We start from the raw sequence: 24,317 nt of genomic DNA on the forward strand, positions 1-24,317 counted from the left end.
CAACAAGTTAGGGTAATGGGGAATGAAGACTGTACCAGGAATACAGCACACAGTATCACCATCTTTTTTTTCTCCTTGATTTTAACAGAATCCTAAAAGTCTGAAAAAGACAGTGTCTTCATTTCCTCACTTACAGATCCATACTTCATATGGTTCCAAAAAGTACTCCTGCAGGTTAAGATTGCTAGCTGGCATCAAGACACCAGCCTGTGATCAAACTCTCCTGGAAGATCCCTGATCACAGACCTAAAATAATGCAAGGTCAGAATCCTGGCCCTGGGGAAACAGGTGTGGGCATTCCGCTGGGAGTGCTAGAGACCAGAGCGAAGCTTTTTGAACAAAAACCTGTTTCGACAGCCCCACCACTGAGAAGCCAAACAATAAGGCCTAGAGATGATGATATACAGTTGTCGAGATGCCTCCTGGATCTGTCTCTGTCCTCAGCCACCTTAGACTATAAGCAACAGAACTATCAGAGGTAGAAAGACCAGCATTCTGGAGTCCAGGGTAATAGGTGTGAACTAGGTAAGGGTCACAGACTTTCCTCCCCACTCAGCAGGATGAATCTGACAAACCACCGACCTCAGCTTCATCTCCCTCACCTATAAACTCACTGTACCAGGCAGCTCTGGTAAGGTCCTCGAAGAACAGAAACTCTAGGTGTCATCACTGTTCCTAGAGGAAATGCTCGTCTCCCGGCTCCATCACTGTGCGCAGCACACCACCTTCAAGTACTGATTCCATCTGTCTTTCTATCCTAACAACCAGGACTTAGAGCAACTCAAAACAGGCAGCTTCTTGCTGCCCCACCACCCAATACAATGCCAACTTGACTGTCCACTACGAAACTTTTTACTCTCACTGCACTCTTACAAGGCAGTAATTTTGAACTTACCGTTAGAAGCTGTATGAGAGTTGTACCGATGTCTTCACTTTTCCTCTCTGGATCACAAACTCTGTTGTTCACCACGAAATCAAACTTTGCCCCCTACTGTCCACAAACAATACAGGTAGCTTAGCCAAATCTTTTTTAAAAAGTCCAAGAAACAAAAATACGTATTTCCGAAGAGCCAGTTCCACCTGAAGGAATGAGCTTCTCCAGCAAAACAAGGAGATGAAGCAGCATACAGGCTGTCCAGTCACCTTTCAGAAGTAAGAAAAATAATGCAAATGCCACTGAAGGAGAAACGCAACAAGCAGAGCTGAGAATACCCAGAACTGGCATCAGAAAGCTAACTCAGCAGCCTTAAGGACACTTGGTCTTGGGAGACGTGATTTCAGCATGAGGAAGACTCATAGAGAAGGCAGAGATTAGTGCTCTGAAAAGCATCCCAGGTTCCGGCCTGTCACTCAGTCACTGCTACTACAACTACACTAACAGGGAAGGAGTCAAAGAAGCCGTATCATCCTCATGACTTTTTCCTAAGTGTTTTGAAAAATAAATATTATACATGGAGGAAGCTCCTGACACAGCATGTTAGCAAGAGAATAAAAGCATGGGGGAAAAACCAGGGGGACTTCAAGTGTTTCCACACACACGTATGTTTCCAAGCTTTGTTGGACAATGGCAGAATTAAGACAGTCGCAGTGGTGTCTCTCTTCAGCCACAACTTACACTTGGCAGGTTCTGCACTGCATAGACATTCTTTACCTGTGGCTGGACTCCTGGCAAACCAGGAACTAATTATTCATACCACAACAGACAGACCCAAAAGGAACAACAATGACACGGGAGGAGAGGAGGGACAGACTGAGGAGGAGGAAAGACAAAAACTAAGCAAATATAATATACATGCAGAACAATGGAGAGCAAGAAAACCACACACCCTCTCCCCAAAACAATATGCAGTATCCTGGCCAGGTCCTTAATACCCAGACTATAGAGGTACATCCCTTTTCTCAAGTCCTCAAAAGACTATTAAAGTTGGAGGGAGAAGCCTGTGACATCTTTTAAGTTATTTTTTTCTGCCTCATCTCCTTAAGCAGACAGACCAAGGAATGAAAACAGGGATACTTTACAAATTCCTCTAAAGCTCTCTCGGTACCTAGGCACTCAGGATTGATGTGTGATGAAACGTTAAGTATTACACAAACTTCATGGCTTTTGAACATAGTTCCAATACGAAAAGACATTGAAGACATTTCTTAAGATCCTTTAATAAAACTGGAAGAAAAGACTTCAGATGAATTGGAATAAGTGTTGTCTCCAAGGTAGACTAGCCCACCGGCCCACCAAAACCAAAGCTTTTCTAACAGCATAGCAGAAGCTCCATGACAATGATTCTCAACCTTTAGGAAGGTAAAATACGATTTAAAAAAGAAAAAAATTCTCAATTCCCCCAACAAGAAAGACACCCTGGAAGCCCCTCCACCAAACACTCCAGGGCATGTCAAAATAAGCAACATATCCATCTAAAAGAATAATATAATCATGGAAGATGACACCAAGAAGATACTCTTGGTATCAAGAGTTATTTTTAAGTGCCTCTGTAAAATAAGTTCAGAATAGACCTACAGTATTTTTTAAACTATACACAGAGTTAATTCAAGATTAGTTGCTTTCTCAAATTAGGCACACACTTTTACTCGCACTCCAAGTTACCAAAAAAAAAATCTGGCAGGGCTAAAGACTGCACCAATTTTTAAAACTGCCAGCATTAAGCTCCTATTATTCTGAAGGGTTTTGCAAAGAAGTTCAATACAGAATTCCTCGTTACGACTGGCCCAGCTCAAGAGGCTGCCGGGAGAGCAGGGCTTTATAATTGTTCTGTCCTCAGAAGCCACATTAATGCTGGCTTATAAAATAGATCTTCGTATCTGTGTGCTGGGCTGAACAAAAAGTTAACTAGAAATGTAAGTGCTTAAAGTCACCAAAAGGAAAGCTCTACACTGACATTTTCTGCCTACTTAGCATTCATCTGTATTCATCTCACTAGACATTAACACACACCAAAGTTGCTCTCTGCTATTTAAATTGTGCTATTATGCTCTAGAGTAGATTAATAATATCCACCTTCCTTATTGTAAAATAAAAATTACAGCATTGGTCCAAACATGACATGTGGAGCCTCTTTCTACTTCTGCTGGCGCATCAATTTGCTCTACTGCACACGTGGGAGAAAGCTCTGCAGAGCTGCCCTGCTGTTTCTAGAGAGGAGAAAAGGCTGAAGACGGGAAAAAAAGGGGGGGGGGGGGCGGGAAGAGAAGAGAAAAACACCACATATAAACCTCACACCTGGTAACCTCTCGTATCAGCTCTTCTTCACAGGATTCTGAGGGGAGAATGTCTTTTCTAAGCTGACAGCATCAGCACTGAGATTAGCAGGTGGGCCACCGGCCTCTTTTAAACAGTTGGGAACATCCTATTAGTTTTCACAGCACCAAGTAACTTCTGCTGACCTGGAAGCATCTGAACAAATATAAGCAGGCAATAGGCAGAAAGAAATCTTTGCTCCCAAAGGGGCAGGTCTAAAATTCCAGAGTGGGAGGGGAGAAAAGGTAAGATAAACTGATGGAAGCACATATAAAGGGAGGAGGAGGCATTAAGGAAAAGGAGATCAAAGACAAGACTTCTCTACCTAAAATAAAGACTTCAAGATGTATATTTGTAAGGAACAACCTAACATAATTCAAATATTACTTGCAAACACAAAGAAAATCAAAAGAACTAAAGTCTTTAGAACTACTGCCTTTACCTAGATATTTGAATAAACTTTTTAATTCCCATGACTTTAGGAATTGTAACATTAGACTCACAGGCTCAAATACTCATAAAGGCCAGACAGCAATTTATTTTGAAATGAAATAAACCAGGTTCCACATAAAGGGTGCAGTTAACAAATATGGGCTCAGTGTTGCTCCATCTTCACACATTTCTGAGACAACACAAATAGGGCTCTAGATCTCTATTTGATATTTCCCAAAGCCTAAACCAACAATCCACTACTTTTCTAATAACGTAATTTAGGCCAAATAAAAACTTCAGAATATGTAACCCATAGGCCACCATTTGGAATCAGGGGCTGAATTCACTTGTCTGTTGATATCCATTTCTCCCTTTTTGTTTTGTAATAACAACTGTCTTGGTCACAGAAGGTAGTCTTCAGTGAGCAAAATGCAACAAAATATTTAAGGGCCAATGCAAAAGTGCAAGCCAAATAAGAAAAGGGCAAGTGAGTAGGTTACGCCTGACCCAGGACTGCCAGGCTAGTAGAGCTGGCACGGGGCTCAGCAGCACAGACAGGTGACTAAGGGCCAGCGCAGAGGTGTCACAGAGGAGAGGAAGGCTGTGGGTGGTTCAAGTTCTCTGCAGAAACAAAGACAAGGAAAGGATAAACGCCTAAAGCACTGGTGTCCTGGTATTTGGGGAAAGTCCATGAGTCATTCACAGTCATAGGCCAGAAAGGACCCAAAGGGTTTAAACAAAATAAGCCAGGCACCAGTAAGTAGACCTAGCGGAGACAAAGTGGTGTTGAGTAAACCCATACAGAAATAGGCCTTACCTTGGAAGAGATTATAGAAACTTGCTCACTCTATAATAAACTTTGTATATTTAAAACATTCTAGATAGCTCTGCAATAAAGGTGGGTGATCCTCACGTCACCAGAGGTACCTCCAGCAGAGAAGCAGCAATGGAGAAACAGAAAAAGCTCACTTCTGAAAAGCAGCTCGGAGGAAAATTCAAGACCAAATACCATCAGCTCCAGAAATATTTTCCCCACTTTACTCAATCTGGTGAATCTATTTTCAAATACACTGTGATTTATTTGCTTTGAGGCATACTTCTTTTATTTCTGATATACACAAATGATGCCTAAAGGATAAAAAAAAAGTGTTAAACATCCTTTAAAAACTGAACAGGTGAGCAATTTCCAATAACTTACTTGACAGGGCATTCATCAATGACTTTTCACTGGGCGTGTGAGAGGGTATTAAAACAAACACGGGAAAAAAATGTTATTTCTGTGTAAATTTCATTCTTTTTTTGATGTATAGGAATAGATCCTTGATAAGAGATTAAAATTCAAATCAAGAAAATATGGACTGATTATTTTAATGTAAATGCTTAAATTTTAGATTTTGATTTCTCATTGAAAAAAAGATGGAAAATTTAAATTGAGACATTTATATTCCCGGAATGTCAGCTGGCTAAATTCTCATAATTTCACATGTAATCTCTTAACTTTATTTATATTTTCAAGAAAAAAATACATTTTAAACTTCCCTTCCAAATTCCACTGATATATTTATATCTATTTCCATATTGAAATGTTCAAAGACATAATTTTCCCAAAACCTCCATACAGTCTGGGAATTTTCTTTCTCCATGGCAGAAATATACATTATACGACAGTATGCTATAAGGATGGTATGTTCTAAAAACAATGGTTCATAAAATACACTGAAAGTCAAATAGATAAAAGTCATCTATGAGGTCCACCTATACCACCTTTCCAATTCAGGAAACATTGTCATTCCACTGCCGGAAACCTTATACTTTGATACGCTCATCTTCTCGCCATCACAGAGATGTGGAGGGTTGAGGTTTTATACTCAAAGGTTAAGAAACCAAGGACACAGGTAACTGAGTCAAAATCAGACAACGGAAACTTCAAATTCCAGCCTCATATTGTCCACCAGGCTCTGCTAAATGAAGAATTTCAACCGACGTGGCAAAACCTACTCAAGCAAGACAACTTAGTGGTCAAACTGGCAGCACTGTGCTCACAAGACCACCTTGCAAGTATAATGTTTGTTTACAAAATCAGAATGGATCTTGAAACAAACTGTGAGGAGACAAGGGAGCTTAGAGTCTGTCTTGGATGAAAGCTGAAGGCCCACACCGCTAACACGACGGCACACAAGAACAGAGCTGAGTGACTTCTTCCTGTTCTCACCAATACAAGACAACGCCAATTCTCAAAGTCCCGTTTCCCAAATAGAGCTTTAATAGTCTTTATTCCAGAGGGCAAGATGGCAAAAACTGTATGGAAATTTCTGTAGATATGAATTTCTCCAGTGAAAGAAGGCCCACAGCTTTCTTCAGATTCTCAGAGAGTTTCAAAACTCCTCAATCTTGACAAGAAATTTCAATTTTACAGTGACTCCATAATAAGGAAACATAGGAAAGCTGAGAATTCTGAAGCAACCATTGCCCACATTCTCCTAAAGAGGTAAGTCAAACGGAGTACTGAGCTTGAATTGAAGTGAATCTAACCACTGCTAACTAAAAGCAAAACAAAATAAAATGAAAATCCATCCTGAAAGAACAGTTAATCAGTCTGATATATATGAAAATAAGGATTTTTGTGATATTCCATTAATGGTCTTTAAAGCTGCTGAAATAATCTCCAGTAATCAACAGCCCACAACAACAAAAATTCTGGGGAAAAAGAAACACTAGTCATGTAAGATATAAATTTCCTTTTTATGAGACAGACTCCTTATTTAAGTCAAGGAAAAAAGCTGGTATAAATCTACCACTATTAGAGAAAGAAAAAACATACAGATACCTCAACCAAATAGTCTGAAACTTAACTGATGCTAAAACAAAACCTTCATGATTTAAAAAAAAAACAAAAAACCTAACATTTTACTACAACTGTCTCAGGATAAATAAATCTATTGAGAAAAAGCATTCATTGTTTTTCAAATAATTTCTAAAAGCAGGAAAGAGGGTCTTGACTACAAACCTTATTTACTACTCATTTTCAGTCAGAAACTGATATAATGAAATCAGTAATGAAGACAAATAGTAGGAAAGTGCAAGTTTATTAAAAAGAAAAAAAACACACACAATTACTTGCAATTAATAAGGCAACCTCCAAATTGGTTCGATTTCAACCCCAGCCCACCTATTCCTATGACCTTCTCCGTTATTTTACTTATTCCACTCCTTGCCAAAGCACCTTTCTTCTTCTGCGTAAAGGCTGCTGACAAGGAAAATCCTTATCTGTCATCACACAAAACTACTGAGCAACCCTGTAAAGGGAAATATACAGCTAAGAATATTAATGAAATTGATGTATTCAAAATCTAACGCAAAGCGCTGAGAAAATAAATAACATCTTTACCCCAAAACAGGTATTTTTACATAGACTAATCTCTGGAAACTTGGCATTTGTATTAGCTGGTAAAAGGGCTATGAGATGCACCTAGCGCAGTGTTACAGAGGAGTCGCCTTTTGTTTTGTTTTATACAGTGGATTACAAACAAGGCTACTGATATAGAAAGTCATCTTTCCTTAGGGGAGAAACAAAATTTCCTGTGACCTTACTAAAATTAAAGTCATGATATACATGATGAATGCTAAAAGTCAAATCTGTTCATTTCTTGTTAGTGAAAATTTTCTCAAATATACCATAAAACCCCTGTAAGATTTTACTCTACACTAATTCCTATTTTTAGTTCAGACTTCAAGTTACCGGTTCTATTTAAACCATAAAAAAAGCATATCTTTTAATACAAAAAAGCCTTAAAACAAATTACTGCCTTTAAGCTTAAGTGCCTTCTGTTGATACTTAGCACTTAAAATCAAAGAAAAATCAACAAGCATTGCAAACCAACCAGTATCTAGAATCAAATAAATAGATGATAAATGTTCTTTCCAAATTAGAAACAAAACAATGGATTTGGCATCAGAGTGCACAACATGTGGGTTCTGGAAGTAACCAGAACCAGTGAAGACTTCCACATCTGTAAAAGGAAACTGGCCAAAGCAAGTAAACATTCTATGCGTCTAATGTCCTCCACAGAGTTAATTCAAGAGTTGGGTGTGGCATCACCACTGCATAAAGCCTTAGATTTCCAACACTTCTGTAACACAAAGCAGCAAAGCTAGCAGCTAAATATTAACAACTGAGACAGCCTCTAAGCCGGACATACTCTGTGGGACCCAGAACAAAATGAAGTACTGGTCCCCTTGTTCAAAATCAAGAATTTCAAGGGGCAGGCCTGGCCCCTTTCAGCCCATGTCTTGGGCCCATTCAGTGGCCCTGCCTCCAACCAACTACTAACGCTCAAGAAAACACCATCATCATCATCATCGTTTTGATGTGGTAGCTTACTATGATTATTGGCCTGTTCAGCTGATTTTCCAAATAATCAGAAACCGATAGGGTAGGTTTTCCACAGGGTGGCACACCATCCAGGCTCCACACCACCAAAACAATTAACCTGGCCAGGCTAAATACTGTGTATCTCCAACATTCCTTACTTCCAAGTAAACATGATCAGCAAGAAAGGTGGCAGTAAGAATGTGATAATGTGGTAGATTTAATTTCAAGTAAGAGAAAAAGAACTGACCCTACGAGACAGCCCAAACCATCAAAGAGGTGAGGGAAAAGTCAGTCTTGGTAAGATGCTGTTTCAGAGTATTTAGGCCTTCCGGGACAAAGAACATGAAAGAGTGTTTTGCCACTGTAGTGCTCTTGCACCATGCTGAGGCCTAAAAGGCATCACACTTTTGAGAAAGATTTCTCTCCAATCAAGTAAAGAGGAAAAGGTTGACCCTAGCCTAGAAGCTGGGGTATTCTGGATGGCTTTGTTGTGTCCTTAGAGAGAATGGTGCACCTTCCTTCTAGAAGAGAAAAAGATGTTTGAGGAGGTAAAGCAGTATTTTTTAAAAATCACATTGACATGAAAAGCACAGAAAGCTAGAAAGGCTGAAAGGGGCAACAAGCATCCAGCCAGGAACATCTGTCTATACACAAAGAACCAAAAGCTGGATTAAGAAATGAGAAAGCAGAAATGCCACTTAAGAGCATTGTTCTCCAGTAACTGGCTGGGAGCTGGGTCTTACCTAAAAGCGCCCAACCAGACAGAAGTATCTTGCTTCTCTGGTAAAGAAGCATTAACCAGAACCAATCAACCAAAAAACCAAAACCAAAAAAGGGACTCTAACTACTAACACACCCTGAACCTAGAAAAGGAAAACTAAGTTCGGTAGGAAATAATAGGCCTGATGGACATTGACCAGTTTGGGGTACCTGGTCAATTCTAGGAGAATATCCTAAAACTAAAATTCTCTTGAACCATGGAGAAAGAGTGTGTGAAGCTTAGACAGATGACCCGACATAATTTCTAAGAGTAAACAAGATACAGAGAAGGAAATACCTAAAAACAGGAGAAAGGACGCCTTAAACGCCTACGACTCAACTCGTCTTTGAAGAGAAAACAAAAAAACCTTATTCCCCTAAAGGTGGCAGCACAAAGTTACCCAAAAGGGCATTAAGGGGCCAGTTTTGAGCACAGAGACACACAAATGTTCTCTCAAGAAGGAAAAGTAAAGGAAGCATAGAAAATTAAATGTAATGTGTTCCTTCAAAATCTGATTTTCCAGAACCCTCTTGCCCCCCCTCTTGCTCTACCTCCATTTCCAAGATAACTTTCTCCAAGTATGTACGTCCCCCCCGCCGCCCTCTAAAAAGTGTTACATCAATATTCCTACAAACCTATTACAAGGAACAGCTCAAAAACAAACGCAGTAACCTTGCAGTTCCTCCAGCAAGTCCGTCTCGCATTTCTAGAGCCAAAGGTCCAGACGAGAAAGTAGATCCAGGAAACCTTTTCCGCCCGCTCACCAAAATGGAGACTCCAGATCAGCTTCCGCAAAAAAGAGCGACCTTAGCACAAATGAAAAATTCAAACGACTCTGGGGGAAACGATTCTGGACAATGTTGTCTTCAAGGGCAACTGAACAGTATTTCAAACAAACCGATTTTACTTACTGGGATGGGGAAATTACACCCCAACTGGTATTAGGAGTGTTCCTAAATGCTGTAAGTTCGGGACTAAGCTACATTTTTATGAAGAAAGAATTATTATTAGTAGGTCCACCGAAATATTAAGTTTTTAAAAGCTCTTTGTCCTTGCCGGACATATTTCGTTTGGCATTGTTAAACGCCATCCTTTGGGAAGGAAAAAAAAGGAAGAGTAGAGAGCCGATAAGAAACCCTCGTCTCTGTACATTTTTACAAAACATAGAGAAGAGATAAAAATGTTTATCGTAAAGACGATCTTTTAAAATGCACACTATTTAAATGACCAACTGGACAACTACGACTCCGTGCTTGTGGCTCACATCTAGAGGCAGGATTCTGCGCTCCAGCCCTCTAGGATAACAAGTCGGCTTTTAAGGAAACGCCGTGGAAGGCTGTTGCTGGTCACTGTCACGACCACTGGAGGAGCACCTGCTGGTGAACCGAGGCAGGTCCGCCCGAGACTCTACCGGTCTCACCAGGGCACGCTCACACGTCCGTGCCCCGGGGCGCAGCTGGCAGAGCAAGAGGCAGCTGCCGCCGCCGCGAGCCAAAGCCAGGAGCTTGCCTCACCCGGCCGCCCGACCCGACCCGCGGTTCCCGCCCAGCGCACCGCTCGCGCGCAAACCCGGGTGCGACCTCGAGCTGCGACCTCCCGCGACTGCCCCCGACCTCACCTGACGCGGCGCCAGGGAGGAGAGCGGCCCGAGGAGCCTCTCCGCTCTGCCCCGGGCGCCCACGGTCCCAAACCTCCGCACTCTGCGCGACCGCGGCAAGTCTCGAGACGCCCCGAGAGCGCCGGGGACCACGCGCGCTGGGGCGCCGGACCACGGGGCACACGACCTGATATCACCCGGCTGGGGTAGCCAGTGCACGCCACCTCCCACGAGGCGGAGGTGCCAGTCCACCACAGGAATCCTGCCCTTTTTCTAGAAAAGCCCCCTCCCCCACTTTCCCTCCAATACACTCACCTGCGTCTCGGCGCAGTGCTTCTCGCGCTACTCGCGGCCGTACCCGGGCACGTCCACGCCCGTGCACGCTGCCGGGCGCGACTGGTCCCGCTCGGCTCCCGCCGCCCCCAACCAGCCCGTGCCCACACGAGGGGCGGTGCCACCTCCGGAGGCGCCCAATTCCCTCGACTCCCGCCGCCAGGGGCCGAGCTCGAGGAACTTCCCGTGCACCACCTCCGCCGCCCCCACCAGCGTTCCCGCCCTGAGCCCGGACGAGGGCTCCCGCCGAGGCGAGGCCGGACTCCGCAGCCCAGCGCCGCGGCGGCGCGCACCGCCCGCAGCCTCGGCGTCCGAAACCGACTCACGGCCCGGCGAGGCGTGCCCGCCCCCACCCCACGCCCCCCTGCACTTGCCTGCTGCGACTCGGCGCTGCAGCTACTACTGCTCGCGCCGCCGGCCGTCACACAGCCGCGGAGGATTCGCTCCGGGCGGGCTCCGCGGAGAGGCGGTGGTGGCGGCGGCGGCGTCCCCAGTTCTGACGGTGGCGGGAAGGCGGACTGGAACCCGGCGGAACCCACGCCCCACCCGCGCGCGCTGGCGACCGGCCTCCTCAACCGGCCGGCAGCTGCCTCAGTGACGCCCGGGCGCCGCGGTCCCGCCGTTTGTAGCGGGGCGGGGAGGAGGGGCTTGCTTGGAAGAGCGCCAGGAGGCGGGGCCGGCGGCGAGTTCGCGGCGCCGCGGCTGCTGCCGCCGGCGCGTGCCCTGCCCTGCCGCCCCGAGGGTCGGTGCCTGGGAGCAGACGTCTGACTGCAGCCGCTCCCGTCCTTCTCTCCCGGCTTCCGATTCCGAGCAGGCTCCCTGACCAGGTTCCCCGGGCAGCGCGGAAAGCGTCGCGCACCCAGAAGCGTCAAATACCAGGTGCAAGTTTGCAAACCCCGAGGCTCCGGACGCTACCGGCAACCAGAGCGATTTGCGCGAGGGGTACTTTGATATAGTATGTGTATCAAGTATATATACATACATATACTCATATCTTGCAAGCAAAGCTAAAGCGCTTTTTGCCTACTTCACAGCGGAAGGGTCCGGTCCCTCCGCGAAAAACTATAGGCTTGCCGGCGCTGCCCTTCTCTGCCTTTCTAGATGGAATCTAATGTTCAAATAAGCCCTGAGTACCTGTGCGGGGTGCTATTCTCTGCTTCAAACGCAAAAGTAGGAAATCCTGCACTCGACTATATAAGCGCCTGCCTCTCGCCGCATCCTTCCAACGCCACCCACCGAAGCCCCGAAATGGCTAACTCTTCACCGAGGGGGCGTCCCATCGCTGTATTTCCTTGGCCCGCCCCCACGCCCAGCTCAATCTCTTTACTCAGGAAAAACCTGTGCCTGTCCTCAAACCCAAGGCTGGGAGTCAAAACTGACCCCAAGCCACGCGGCGGAAGCACGTTTTTACACCTGCTCAGCCGTTTAATTACGAGAGCACCTGTCGTGTTTGTTTTTTTTTTTAACCTTTGCAAAAGCTTCCGTTTTAACCCTTCCCCCTAAAAAACTACATTTAAAAATATCACCTGTCAAACCTACCTGTAATCGCAAGAGGTAAGAGAAAGGAACTGAGCAGTGGGCGGCTGAGTCGCCGCAAGAACGTGACCGAGGTTACAGCTTCAAGGGCATGATGCGGGTTTGATGCAGCAAGGTCCGCTAAGGGCGGCCAGCGCTCCCCGCCCCCACGCGACGGGCGGGGCTGGGGGAGAAGAGGGGAAAAACTCATCTAACCCAGGACGAGGGTAGGGGAGACAAAATTGCCCTCTTGGGCGAAGTTAAATCAGACACAGTAAAGCGGGGGTCTCAGCCATGATCTAAATGGAGACAGTCCATCCGTCAACTTGGGGGACCCGGACGAGGGACACCAGAAAGAGCTAACTGATTCTATATCAGCATTTCTGTTGTCACTCCAGTTACGATTTGCAATTAAATGACCTTAATTGACTTTGTACGGGTTCCTGGCAAAATGGCTCAAAGCGCCTGCGTCTCTCTGACCTCCCTCTAAACAGTCAATTATAATATTCCATCCCAGGCAGGCGGGATTGCTAAGAATGCCTGTTTCCAAACGTCAGGCAAAAATGGGCCTACCAAATTTGCCAATCCAAGCCTAAAACTCTTAGACTGCCTTAGGACACCCTACTTCCTGAAACTGACTTCTTGAAGTTAGGGGAGTCCTCTTTCTCAACAGAGTTCCCCAAGTCTTCCAAAGCGCTTCTACTTGGCTAACACTGCATTTTCGTGGAGAACTCCAGAATAGGTTAAGCTTTATAAAGTAAGCTTGCCAATCACTTGGTTAAAAGAAGGAAGGGGAACCCAGGAGTACCTGGTGTAGGGCAGACTAAGCAATAACTAAGAGAAATAGTTACTTTTTAATCCCCCCAAAAGTGATATTTAAACACTCGGGATTTTGTCTCTCTTTTTTCAGACTTATTTGTTCAGATTCTAATACATCTTTCAGATGTCCCATTTAAGAAGCCATTTTACCAAGGAAATTTTATGGGCCCCAGACTTCCTATGCTGCTATTCCCCAAACACTCACACCTTTTCCCCTGACTTTTAGGAACTGATTTCCTGTTAGGGAAATAATTTCTTAGGTTATTAATGTCCACTCTTTACCCTCCCCCCTCCATGTTAAGACTACATTTTATAGATTGCACTGTAGGCCTAACAAATAAATCGCCTCGACTTCCCTCGCACTCTCAACATCCAGAGGATGGGTATAATAAATGTAGGGAAAGGCTGAAGGTTTAGAATCTTAACCAACAGGAGTGTTTGTACATGAGTAGGAGCGGGAAAAGAACCTGTTCGTTGAGAAAGTACAGGGACATCCATCCTAGCCCAGCGGTATTAAGAGTAAATTCTAAATGGTTGACTATTCTCTCATTCGGGCCACAATAAAGCCAGATCTGCAGTTGGTAATTACGAGGGAAAACACCCAGCCTCGACATCAGTTTCGCTAGCCTATGCTTGAAAATGGAAAACGGGGAATGTATCCAACCTCCAATTTCACACAGTTGTATAGCTTTCATATTAATTCTTTACAAACGTGAAATAGGTGGGTATGTGGCAACGTGCTGGGCATAAATTAAGCAACAATGGCCACACGAAGTCCTGTTCGCCGCTGAGATCCCGTGGTAGGCACTGCCACCTTGCAATCCCCAACCCCCACTGCCCCAGAGATGGCAGAGTGGAGTCCAGAGGAGGCCGGCCGAGCGCTGGCTTTTCGAACCAGGTGGGTGGGGAGGAGAGCAAAGAGAAATTAACCCCAGCCGGCGTTGTATGTTTTCCCCATCCTCTCCCTCTAAAGCACCACACGGGCGCTCTCACGCACACATACTCACCCACACCCCCTCGTGCCAATAATTTAAACTTCTCTTAGGCAAAGCCAGCGCCACCACCACTCCCTCCACCCTCCTCGCCCCAAGATCACCCTTCCAGCGCGAACATCCTCCCCCTTTCCCACCTCTACCCTCGGTTCTCTTTTTCGCAGTAGAAAGCCAGCTGGTTTCTCCTAAAGCCTGACAAACCACAAAAGTTAAAATGAAGCAAGAGTCTGCCCAGCGTCTCATTCCCAACCATCTTTCTTCAGGCGTCAGTTTAACAATAGCTATTCGAGAAAACGGGGCGGGGGGGGGGGGCGCAGCAAGGAAGGGGGTGAGTGAGGGCTCTGTAACCGAGTTGGCTACTGAGGTGGCTGTGTGGAGCCTTGTCGGCTGCTAAGGGGGTCCCCGTTGCCCAGAAGGCGAAGTCAGCCGCGTAGGACCAAGGACAGGGCTTGGAATCCACTTCCCAGCGCCCAGCACAGTTCGGCTTCAAGCAGCCGCCCCTCCACAGACACAGCTCTAAGGATCTTATTTACGCTTTTCTGAACAAAGGGAATCTCATATCCGGTACAGGCTTAAGAATTCGGCCCTAAATTGGCTATCTTCTTTTAAAACAGAAGCACGATAATTGGCGACTGTGATTTAGAGTCCGCATACCTCGCAATGATGAGTTTTGACAGCTTCTACCCACCCGAGCCCAGCCCCAGCCCCAGCCCTCGGGCGGCATGTACTTTTTTTCAGTCAACTACAACTCGCTGCCTGGTGCAGCATCTAAATTCCATCTGGCAATCCTATCTCTCCAGCACATGTTATCTGGTTAATGCAATTAAGTATGGGGTTTTCGCTGGTCTAATCTGCAAGTCCAGGCTTCTGATTCCCCTTAATGGTTCTAAAGCCTCTACGGTCCTTCGGTTGCTTCGCCAAAGTAGAGGCATGCATCACCCCCTCAAACCCAAGTTATCCCTCTCTTCCCAAAAAATGAACTTCCAACCTCAATCCCGAAGCTCACTCAACATCTAGACTCCCACTATACCCCTGTTCTACACTGGCCACATTTACCACTTAAGTTTTTGCCACTGACATTTGCGAATATTCAATACGTCAAGCATGCGTCCACTGTCTTTTAGTCTAGCTCTCTAGAATTAAAAAGCAGAGCAGTAGCTTTGAAATGAGACAAACATGTGCAATTAACTTCTTATTCTGTATTCCGCTCACTTACAGGTTTTCTGGGTTTGCCAGCGCATCGCTGCAACTAATGATTAAAGAAACCAAACCGAAACTTACCTTTCTCCCTTAAGGTTTTTGTGTATGTGTGTTTTTAAAGTAACGGTGCAGTTCTCCCAATAAGGATGAGCAAGAAGCTGCTGGATAGTTCTCTTAAGACAGCACGAAACCTAAACTGTGCTCGGCTTAAAAGAAGCAAATAAAAAGAAATGCTTTCGACCCCAAAGTCCAACGCTAAAAGAAATGGCGAAAAAAAAATATGAAAGGGGAGGGGAAACTTAAAAAAGAGAGTTTAAAAAGACGGAGAGACTACCCTCCTATTGCCTTTCAACTAAACAAAAAGGGGCAAGAAAAACAAACGAAGGAACAAAGAAAGAGACGAAAGAACGTTTTTTCAAAAAGACGATGTCTTTCTCCTTGTTGCTTTTTAGTAGGTCGCTACAGGAGTAAGCTGCTGCATCTCTAACTGAGAACAGAAATAAGGAGGGAGGACGTCTTAAAAGGGAGGTGGACTGGACCACAGATTTATAGCACGGTATCACCAACCCCTTCTCTGCCTCCGCACTGCCGTGTGTGCAGCTGCTCTGCCAGGCTCCTATCCCAAGCAGCACGCGCGGAAGTATACGCTAGGTCGCTTCACAACGCAACTTGCTTATCTCCCTAGGATCCTGATTGGCCTAGACGGTTCTATTGAGTCCGCCCAAGCGAGGCCGCGCGATATGATTGGCTAGGTGCTTGTGTCACTCTCGAGAGCTCAATGGAGTCCCGTTTCAAGGTAAGTTGTGCGGAGAGGTACACACTTAACACTGGCGGCGAAGGGAAATGCAAGAAGCAAAAAGAGATGGGGAGAGAGCAACGTGGGAGGGTTGGAACTGTACTATCAGAGTTTGCGATATGGCACGACCTCCTTTCTTCTTAAATCTTTCTGCTTCGGAAAGACCCATTTCCTTTGCCATCACTGCCGCATCTGTGGCACATTTCTTTATAACATTAAAACTCTGTCCGGTATGTATGAGTCATTGAGAGCTCCCTGTCTTTGATCTCAGTGAAAGGGATGAATGTACATCCATTACTTGCGCGCATGCCATTTTCTATTTGTGTTCCAGTATGCTATATTAGATAGTAGGCAATTTTATGTGTTTCTCTAGTTGAATATATGCATATTGCTGCTGTTTGTTTTGGGTTTTTAAAAGCTGCTTTTTAGGAAAAGAATGAAGTCAGAAATGCTTTCAAATAAGCTGCACGGTTTGAATTACCTATCACTTCATATTACAATAGAAAAGTGCAGGATAAACATCCTGTCCAGGGAAAGAGGTACTGAGTTGAGCTAAGGTCCTTCACTTTGAGGTGTATGATGACTCTCAAAAAGAGCAGCTGTATATAAAATTAGAACAAGCCACTCCTCTGCATTTGCTGGCGGTACAGTTCTTGGACCACACATGTATTGCTGACAGTAAAGACAGTCGAGCCTTTATCTGGATTTAGAAAGTTTAACCAGAAGACCAAGTGCTGTCAACCCTTCTGCTTTATAGATGAAGACTACTTTATTAAACTCCATATATTAATAACATTCAGGAAGCTGAAACTGAGTTTTATGCATGGTATTTATTTCATCCTCCAAGTGAAACTGTAGTCCTCAGGATCGACTTGATGTATAAGTAGAAACAATATCCACTTGACCTAGGTTCTTCTCCAGCTTGAATTTCTTCTTTTAATGTTGAAAAATAGCACCAGCTTCCTACACAGTACTTACAATTTTTACACAATGTAATATCTTCTCTAGAAGCTCATTCCCTTCCAAAAGAAATTCCGTTACTTGTTTATTACTATCCACTATCTTTGAGAATGCTGGAAAGAGGAAGCACAGGTAATTTAGAGACGGCAGGAGGGCGGAGTGGGATGGAAGGAAAAGGGACAGATAGTCACAAGGCAAAATGACTATAAAGTCAGGGTTGAAGTAAATCATAGTTCCTTGAAAGTGTCCTTGAGTGCTGATAAATGCTTACTGACAAAAAACAGAAGACCTGTTTATTTCCCATATAGCCCATATAATATGTCTGAGATCCTTGGATAAAAATAACTGGGAGTTGGGAAACAAGGCCTGAATCTGTATAACTACCATTTATAATTATCATGCTGTAATCCCACCCCCACACATTTTACATAACAACAAGGCCTGGGGTCATAATTTCACTTAAGACTCTTCTCTAGACCTGCATGGAACTCAGGGGAAGAAGAAAGCAAAGCTGTTTGAAGAAAGAGAGTGAGTCAAGGGGTGGAGGGAACAACAAATCAAGGGAAAAAAACAGAAAGTCTCCACCTCATTCCACAATAATCAATGTATGAATAAACAGCTGAAAGATTCCATTTGTTGTCATCTTCCTTTGAATGTTCCCTTCCCCCCTAGATCTGTACAAAAAATAAAATAATAAATGCCAGTTGGGTAAAAGTATAATACTGTTTAGTCAGAATTACCAATGAAGTAAATTGTCTTTTCTCCTTGTTAATATGCTCTTAATATTGAATGAGTTGCATTTGATCATGTAATATTTTCAGCAATTTGAAGAAAATCTTTACCATTAACTTATAATTACATAAGTTTTGTCTAACCGTGGAAACTAATACTTTGTTTTATTTTGTGATGTTTGTATCCACAAGAAATATTTTGTAGATAACAGTAGTATATTTTTCCAAGATTTGGGGGAGGGTGGATACGGAAAGCTGGGTGTGGTATGGAGTGATGAAAATCCAGCATGTGTGTTATGTCATTAAAGAAATTACCTGAAAAATGGTAAACTTGTCCATTCAAACACAAAATGCTAAATTCTACTCATTCAGTATATATGTTTTTTTCAGTTTTTTTCAGAGGAACAAATATTTTTCAAAATGTCATTTTCAACATGTTTCTTTCTCTGTAACATGGAGTTAATTATGTAAGAAATTGAAAATATCTTAAAATACTAGCTTACTTCCTCAATAAAACAAATGTTTTTTAATTTAAAAACTTTTAAATGGATAGTATAAGTAACTTGTACTTTTCCAACTTTTAAAAATAAAATGAAATACAATCACTTTAAAACAAATGATATCTGGATATAGATTTCACTTTGAAATTCATAGTTATAGACTGAAATATTAATATACTCTACCTTACAATTAATAAAGACCATGTGTAAACATCACATTGTACATTAAGCACCTATAATCAATCCCTCTTCATTCATAGTTGGGTAAAGAATTATCCAGAGCATCTGGTCTTGCATTAGAAAAGCATTTGAATTATGACTGTCTTGTTAGCTCTGATATATCTTCAAAGTACTTGATATTATTTTAAACTACAGCAGAAAAGGAAAGGTATGGGGAGTCACCAGAGCTTGGAGAAAAAGTTTGACATAGAGAAAGCTGCAAAATGAATGGTTCTCAAAGCAGGAAAAAATAATGAATTCAATTGATTCTTTTACAAAAATATCTTTATAGAGGGACAGTCATTCACAGGAATATTCATAAGCTATTATGGCAATTTTTAATGATAAGTAACCCCCTTACACTAGATCTGGGGAGAAATACTATCCTCTATTTTAGTATCCTCTAAAACTTTCAAGATTTTATGATAAAGGTGACTGTAAATTACAATTGTAACATTTTTTAAGTAAATAAAGCAGTTAAGCTATTTAAATGAGTTTACAATGTTTGGCTTAAGGTGATGTCAAACATCATATCCTGTCAGATAAGTGAAAATATTTGTCTGTGTTAATTTGTTGGGCTGTTTGGGATGAAGGAGGCGAATGTCTGTGGTTCATAATGTTGAAACTGTGACAGTTTACTGCCTGCGTGAGAAATATATAGCTTGATGATTACTATTTTATTCATCCTTCCTAAAGAAGTATGTCAACTTTACTTCCACGGTTTAGAAAACAGGGCGGGGGGTGGGGTGGGGGGGCGGAGAGTTGTCGAGAAAACTGATGCTACTTGAATTTAGAACATGGCAGCGGGGCAAAAGAATGAGGCGGGAATTAGCACCATGGACAGAGACAAGCCGAGCCAGCCTGACTACAGGTTTGCAAAGCTTAATAGAGTTTTCTGTCCCTCCCAGTGAGACACGGAAACTGCAATTTAGGGGGAAATTTCATGTCTACAGACTTTAAGGAAGAGTCTCTCCTATCCATAGAAACACGTTTATTTTGAATAGGCTTGCTTTTGCTAGGACTCGGCCATAGTGACAAACCGCCAGGAAGGTTAAGTGCCCCGAACTGGCTGTGCACACTCCACTCTCCTCCTTTCAGACACTTCTTCCCCTAGTGAGCCTGCCAGTCATCATTGTGTTCATACAAAATAATGCAAATCCAGGTAGCCATCAAAAAGTCTACTAAATTTACTCCAGAGTTTTCAATCCTCGAAATTCCCAGAGGAATCGCAACAAAAACGTCTACTCTCCCCTCCCCCAATTCTTCCCCCAACTCCCTCCATCGCCTGGCAAAGGGGCAAAGCCTTCTATCAGAAGGTGAGTGACCTCAGAGACTATTTTGCAAGGAACCCTTTACATTGCAAACACTTTCCATTAGGGACTGTGCCAGAGATGGCAGTGAGCAGGATCACAGACATCCTTTACTTTCTCTTTAATTTTGTCTTTAAACTCCTGTTTAATGGAAAAGGCTGTAAAGGGAACACCTCAGCAAGAATTGACCCTAAATTCTGAGGTTACTGTTTACATTTAAAGACACATGAATTGTATAATTTTTTAACTTAAACGTAACGTAGTGTCTCGGTAAAATTTTAAGATCAGCCTATATTTTTCTTCCTCCCCATCACCATCGCTTTTTTTTTTCCCTCGGCAAAATTTGTATGAGGTTCATTCTCCTTTAGATCATTTGCCAGCGGATATTCAGGCTAAAATCTGTTTCATGTGCCCCAGAGTGTCTCAGAAAATTTATTTGCAGCTTCGGATCAACGATCATTTATGTAAACGCTCCTACAAATGCCCTCAGATTTCTTTCCCTCCTCTATTTTACTCGGGACCAACTTTTAGCAAGATAAACTCACGTCTTTCCTGAGCATGCAAAGGGTGATCTAGGCAACCAGGGAGGGTGAAGTAAGAAAAACGGGAGGTGAGAAAGGGCAAATCAGAGCTTCGTGTCCATTTCTTCCAGAGGTGCTAACAGCCTTCTCTAAGCTTCCTCCTAGAGTCGATACATCTCATGCAAAATTAATACAAGTAATTAAAAATAGCAGTTTGCAAAGTTAAAGGAAACCATCTGTCTCAGCTGGTGACAATCAGTCTTGTCGCCGGTCCCTTTGCCGGGACCTGGGAAGAAGCGGTTTTTCTGCTTCCGAGGCTCGGAGACTCTTTCTTACATTCAAGATTTATGTTTCCACTTGTGTGCGATGCACGTCTAATTTGAAATAATAAAGCCGGGCTGAGCAACCAGTCAATCAGAGCTATCAACGCTGCTCGGCACACAGCCCTGCCCCCACCTCCCTCGATCCCTTACCTTCTTTCCTCCTCGCCCTAACTCTCTCTCCTTGCTCTCCCCCTCCTATTTCCTCTCTCCTCTGCTGTCTCACACACTCCCACTTTTCCCCCACGTGTGTTCAGATCAAACCCTTGCCCCATAGAGCAAGTGACCGCACCGGAGCCCGGTGACAAAGGCAGAGTTTGTATCAGAAGAAGACTGAGGCCCGGGGAGACAGCGGCGAGAGAAACAGCTGTCTTATCAGCCCGCTGCAGAGATGGAGATGGCTCGAGAGGTCCTCAACAGATAATCACTTGAATACGTTTGCAATGCGCCAAACTTCACGCTTGATAAGGCCAACCCAATGTAGAGAGCAGTCCAGATCCTGCTCCATTCTGTTTTATCTGGGCTGTAAATTAAGAAATTGAAATTCAGGTGGCAGAGGCAGCAGTCGGCTGATAGACCGCTAAAGTAAACTGTCATTAAAATGCTTTCGGCAGGCAGAGAGGGGGCGCCCGGAACGGGATCTATTTTTTTAATGGGGGGAGGGGAGCGGTGAGAGAAGTCCACCGGTTTTAAAAATTATTTGGGGAGAGGAAGCTGTAAGAAAAAGTTGCAAAGGGACACAACATCTTAGTCATGATTCCTAGTCATAGTTACGATGTAGAAACAATTAGAACAAAATAAAGTTGTGTGAAGTTTAGTTGTGTAAAGAGATTTAAGGGCCAATTTAAACCAATCAGATTAAAAAAACAGAATTTCTTCTTTTTCAGAATATAGGACAGAGGAAGCTCTCTGACTCCAGTTTTAGAAACAGATTCCAAATGGGCTCTAAAATTTTCCTTTTGTTGTAAGAAAAGTAGATTAACCAGATACAGAGGAGTGTACGTACCATAAACGGAGGTAAACCTGACCTTTTTGTTGAACTGATGGGGCCACAGGAGAGATTCCAGGGTGGCTTTTAGAACAGCCAAAGAAGTCGTCAACCACAGAAACGAATCTGCTTTAGCTGCTTACAAGAATAAGAGTTCTTTTTCATCCACCCCACCCCCTTTACCCAGATAATCACTATGGGTTATTTCCGGGAAACTCAAGAAATTCCACATATGTATTTTTGACATCACCTGATTCTCTCAGCACACTTTACATCTACACACTTCTGCTTTTATGGATATGGGACATGAAATTCTATGCATTATTTAAATAAATGTTTGGCCAAAAAGTTTCAAATGTAAAAGAACCAGAATATAGCCAGTGACCTTGTTGTCTTGACTCCCTGATGACTCTGCACTGTATCTTGTTCTCTATTTTGTTGAATAGTTTGCAAATTCACTGGTGTGCTTTTTTGAGAGTGTGCAAGTATGAGACGACAAAGTGCATTTTCCAGGCAGCATTTATATTTTAAGTTTTAGCAACCTTTCTAAAAAGATACCTTAAGCTGATAAGACATAGTTAACACAGTTTTAGAAAATCAATCAGTTTTTACTTTGTTTAACCCCAAAACTTTGATCAATGTCAGAGTGCATTTAATTGACAATATAAAGGCTGCATAAATCACAGTGGGGTGAGAAAGAATTGAAAATAAATTTGTCAAGAAAAATGATGAGAACAAATTTAAGATGCTAGTGTATGACTCCAATTATTGAACTACTTAGATATATTAAAAAACAATTCTTTTAAACTTTGAAATTGCCATTTGATCACTCATAGGGAAGTAGGCAAATAAATATAAGTCATGGAATCTCAAACATGTTTCTGTTGAACATTTTTTGCAAAAATCCTTCATGCCTTGTAACACCAAGAGGTACTAAAAATACTCAAGTACACAAATGAATGAGTGCTGCAAGGGTTGTTTCATGAGAGAGAAATCTAAGTTTATGTTAAGCAATTTCTCCCTTCCATAATACCACTTTCCATAATGTTATGGTATTAGTTTAAATAATGACAGTTATATACACATTTTAAGAAATATTTTTAATGAATTCCAGAGTTTTAGGCAATATTATATTATCTTCTGATAATGAGACATTTCCCTGCGTGTTACAAATAGTCAAACAAATTTGAATTGCCAGCTTTAATGAGTCTCTTAAGCTATGGGTTTTATTTTTATTTTCCTTAAGTAAATTGAAAATATGCATACAAAGAACTGTTTAACCTATTCTTTGTCACTACAAGTAGGACTTTTTAAAGATGATACTTTACAGAAGGTTTAAAAGATGCATTATAAGTTTGAAATGTGAGACAAATATATTTTATAAATATAAATTATTGTAACATTTCAAAATGAAAAGGTAATTTTAAAAAGAAAAATTTCACTGTTGAACAGAAAAGTGTTTTAGCATGAAATTATTATAAAGACCACTCCTGTCTAATTTTGGTCACAAAAGCATAGAAATACATTATGAATGATAAAAAATAATTTAAAATTTTTAAGTGCAAAATTTATTTTTTAAATGATTCCCCATGTTAATTCTTCTCTGTGGGAAATAAGATCACAGATTTTTAAGGTAAACAGTCTCTCTATGATGTATAAAGGCAAAATATTGGAAGCTTTGGAAATATATAAAAGTTAAAATATTTTTATTTAAAACTGATTCTAATTTTATTATTTAAAAAACCAGACAACTAATTGTATCTTTCCAGATATAACATTTATCTCCAGGTGAGGGTCAGATGAGTGGTACATAATCATTTCCTATTTCTAACTATTCCTGAATCTTCGACAAAAGATCCATTTCAGTTTGCTTTAAGCATCTTTTGAGTGCCTATATTTATATAATATCTCTTATAAGTTTTTTAATAGTATGGTTCATCTAAAAATTAGTCCTTTAAATAGAAACTGATATGTTGCTTTATTAGGAGCTACAGTTTTGAAAATTTTAAGAGCTTGGGTTTTCACTTAAGCTACATCTGGATCTGAACCTGACTCCACTAGTATGGGGTCTTGGATAAGTTATTTTATCTCATTTAAGCCTTGATTTTCTGATCTATAAAATGGTAATGATATTGTTTAATTTAGGATCACTGTAAGGTTAAATGAAGCCCTAAGTGTGAAGTACTCAGACTTCCTGGCATGGAGGAAGTAGTCCATACAAGCTAACTACAATTATGGAACAAAATGGTGACTTGGCACATTTATTTGATGAAGCCAGAATTAGAATTCCTGTGTTTATATACTGTCTCTTAAACATTTTCATTTGCTCTCATTAATTTTCTGCTATATCTTATGATAAATAGCTTCTTACATTTCTAATTGTAACCAAGTTTAAAAGGCTTCAAAAGGCATAAAATCGTCTGTCTCCCATGTGAGGTAGCTTCAATATATTTCCCAATACAATTTCATGATTCATCTGTAAAAAGGTTGTGGGTCTTCAAAAAGGAACTTAGTCTGAGATCCCATTGATTGATATAATAATAAAAACACCTTAGATTTTTATAGTAACTTTTATCACAAAAAGCTCAATGTACTTTTACATATTTATCATTGTAACTCAGGAGGTAAGGAAGGATATAAATTATTTCTCATTTTCAAGGGCATAACAGAGGCATGAGGAATTTAGGTAACATTTCTAA

General features: G+C 42.2%; 1 protein-coding gene across 9 annotated transcripts in view; it reads right to left on the reverse strand.

Annotated features, from left to right (window-relative positions):
• Nucleotides 1-24,317, reverse strand: part of ELAVL2 (ELAV like RNA binding protein 2) — a 170,428-nt gene that overhangs the window by 128,820 nt on the left and 17,291 nt on the right. For 4 of the 9 annotated variants that reach the window (XM_042243496.2, XM_042243495.2, XM_012127278.5 and 1 more), the window contains exon 1: nucleotides 15,355-15,891. The exons of 4 other annotated variants lie outside the window; for them this stretch is intronic. The gene's annotated coding sequence lies outside the window, so the exon portion shown is untranslated. Of the gene's footprint in view, nucleotides 1-11,121; nucleotides 11,344-15,354; nucleotides 15,892-24,317 lie in introns of those variants that run through there. One more of the 9 variants, XM_060411011.1, reaches the window with a different exon arrangement.

The sequence above is a fragment of the Ovis aries genome, chromosome 2 (genome assembly GCF_016772045.2).
Source record: "Ovis aries strain OAR_USU_Benz2616 breed Rambouillet chromosome 2, ARS-UI_Ramb_v3.0, whole genome shotgun sequence".
Taxonomy (NCBI): Eukaryota; Metazoa; Chordata; class Mammalia; order Artiodactyla; family Bovidae; genus Ovis; species Ovis aries.